This window comes from Buteo buteo, chromosome 4, assembly GCF_964188355.1.
Source record: "Buteo buteo chromosome 4, bButBut1.hap1.1, whole genome shotgun sequence".
NCBI lineage: Eukaryota > Metazoa > Chordata > Aves > Accipitriformes > Accipitridae > Buteo > Buteo buteo.
Genome location: NC_134174.1, coordinates 49,571,539 through 49,575,051, shown reverse-complemented (window position 1 = coordinate 49,575,051; position 3,513 = coordinate 49,571,539).

The following is a 3,513-nucleotide window of genomic DNA, read 5'->3' as shown; positions in this document are numbered from 1 at the left end:
TGTAAGGTATCTGTTAATTGATTTGCTTCCTTTAGTACCGTTTTAATTAAGACTTGGAACAGAAGAGAGCACGTGGTCAGGGAGGGAAGCTATTACCTTCCCTTATTTGTGTGAACAAATGTTTCCTTCGCATAATTTCAGTACACTATGGGAAATAAAGACGAAAATAAACAAAAAATGGTAAGTTACAAGCAGTAGAGGAGAAAGGCCTGGAGAATTAAAGTTAGTAATCTTGATCAGGCAAATGCACTGGGCTGCAGAATAGATTCTGAATTTCTGAAACCTTTTGGTGTGTGCCTTGGCTCCCTGGGTATGGGAAAAATATGGGCAGCGCTGAGACAGCCAGCTGGGGACCAGGGGCTCCCAGGGTTGCTGCTTCTGCTGCCGCTGAGAGGTTTGGGCACACTTAGTAACTGCCACCGCTGCATGGGGTTGCTGTGGCAGCAGCAACCAGTGCCCCATCAAGCCTAACTCTCCCACCCCACAACTGTAGCAGCCAGCGTGGCTCTCCACAGACAAATCAGGCTGCCACAACTGTTTTGCTACCCCAGGTGTTGTCCCACCAACGGGGTTCATTTAGCCAGTGTGCAAGCCAATAACAGAGTCAAGGTATTTTCAAATTAATTTCATTGATGTGCATGAATGGGTGCCTGTCTCAAGACAGCACACCCTTGTCTTAAAAATTCTTACATTTATACACTTAATTAATACATATTCATCGTTATTTTCCTTAATGATTGGTTCTTTCTTCTTCGCCCCTCATGTAAATTAGTGCGCAGACTCTGTCTTCTTCCTTCATTGTCTTCTTTTGAGTAGGTGGTATCATTTGAGTAGGTGGTCAATGGGTCAGTGGTTGCAATCTCCTCCTGTAGGAATTACCTTTGACCTACTTCTTTCCTAATCTTGGCAGTTCCAAGTGGCTCTTCAAGGTTTACTGGCTAGACCACAATCCATTACCTTTTCTGGCATAAACATAAAGCCCAATTGTCTAGTAGTTAGTTCCTAAACCCTAAATCATGTCTAGTTATTGTTTCCCTATTTCAAATATTAACCAGTGTGGGTTGTACCAGGAGTTTAGCAGCTCTCTGTTTATTTCAATCATATTCTCCATATTAATTGATAACACAAGGAACTGCTGGGTTTGCCCATTCCTACAACCAGCTATACCAGCACTGCTTGCAGCATCAGTAGCTCCTGAATTTGGGCCAAGGTGCACCACATTGTTTGGAAATAATCAGTGAAGGAAAACTAGATGAAAGGGAAACATTTTGAAGGCATTCAGTCAAAAGACAAAAGACACTGTTAGCTCCACTAATTCTTGATTGAGGATGCAGCCCAGGCAGCCCACAACAAGCACAATAGGCATCTGTGCTCACCCATTTGCCTGTCCAGCACAGGTTACACCTGCCCATGCTGAGTACTTCAAGCTCTCCATGAGATCACTGGCATTCTCCTGAATGGATAACAGTGGGAAGGACTTCAGAGTCGGGATTTGGACACATGCCCCAATTATGTCATGCTAGACCTGCAGTCTCCTCACAGCAGATGCACAGCAACATAATGATGCTTGTGAATAGAGTTATGCAGAAGAGGAGGCAGTTGTAGACACAAGAAGTGAGCTAAGAGGCGTGTACACAGCATGCATTTCTAAAGACATAACGATGCAGTATTGGCTTTAGTTACAATGCATGTGCCACAGCAACAGTGGGATCATTGAGGTCAAATCCTGCTGTCAGCTGCACCAGTGCAAATTGGGACTAACTGGAGGAGTCACATAGCTTGGTGCAGCACTCACTCATACGATAATACATCAGGCAAAAATCTCCTGGACTCGGTAGAACTGCATGGATAGAAAAGCAGTGCCTGGGGGAGGAGTCCTGTATATCAGACCTCACTGATACAAATCTGCTCTGGGTGGTGTGCAGAAGAGTCTGATTCAGTTCCTCCCAAGCAGAAAGGATGGCAGATTTCATAATAGTCAAAACTGTTGCAACCTGAATCTTTCTTGGCCTCTCTCATACTTGTAAGTGAAAAATCAGATCTTTTTAGTCTAGAGTATTTTTTTTCTGTTTCTTGTAACTACACTTAATCAAATACAAAACACAAAGACTGTTAAAAATGCTTTGACTCAGCAACCAAAAATGGGAAAAACACAAGCAAAGGAAAGCACCTACCTAGCAAACCTGATAAAGAAAGGATGTTTATACTCACCTACAAAGAGAAATATAAATGGAGTGTGATTTAAAGAAAGAACAGAGAAGTATGACGCTATATGATGGTATAGACCAGAGCTGAAGTACAGAGTGCCTGTAATTGCAGAAGAAACAAATAGGACCTATGGAGGCTTCAGACTTCTGAAAAATCATGCTAGTTACACACAGGTAATATTAGAATAGCCAGCCTAGGTCTGACTAAAGTCTATCTTCTCCAATAGCCTCTTTGCCACAGTGGCTAATAGCAAACATCTAGACTAAATGTAAGAACATTGCAATTATGTGCCAATGCTTTCCTAGAAGACCGTACCGACCTACAGCAAACTTCTGCTTAGCGTCACTAAGCCAAAAGTTGTCCTGTTGATGTACTTTCCTTCCACAGTCAGAAGTAGTTGATTCCATAGATACTATATATTTATACATAAAAAATCACAAAGGCCTTTGCCCTCCCTGTCACTACATAAGTGAATTTGCATGGTCACTACTAACACAGCATGAAAGCAATTCACGTACTCCTAAGAAGGCACATCCACTCTTTACAGAGACAGGAAATGAGACATGGAGCAGCCCAAGTGCTGTGCCAAAGGCCGATGCAGGATCAGCAGAGCAGAGAATACAGACAATGTTTTCCAAGTTCAACGTGGGTGACCTAATTATTAGACCATCATTCTTCTTCACTGCTGCCTCCAACAAAAATGCTAGTTTTGGAATGGTTAGGTGTTAAGTATTTCACCTTTTTGAATATATATGGTCTTGATTCCCATATTTCAGGCTTTAAGCCCTAGAAGAACCCCATGCTTTCACTCACAACTGCATCAAACAGAAGCCTCAGCAAAGTCAGTGACATTACACTGGGACTGAACACTGTGGACTAATAACAAGCCCAAATGCTTCACAGGCAAACTGGTACAGTACACAGATTCTGTCTTCTGCATTCAATTAAGAAATGTGTTCACCCCCGTAACCCATGCAGTGCTCACAGGAGGCTAGCAATGTTTCATTTGCATCCCTCACAGCACTGCTGATGGCAGTCTGTCCTGATGCAGACAATCCACAAGGCCTTTACAGATCAGATTCTACTCAGTGCTATCAGAAATCTTTCTGAGTCAATGGGCAATTAAAATAACTACCTTTAATCATATTCTTCAGTTACTCCACAGTACTGAGGGAGGACTCACAGGGCTGGGACCAGATGCAAACATATTCTGTTGTGATTAAAACTGGCTGAAATGCTTCAGTGAATATAAAACACTGGCTATTCTCCCCTTTTGGGAACAACCCCTGTATGTTTTAAGCTGGG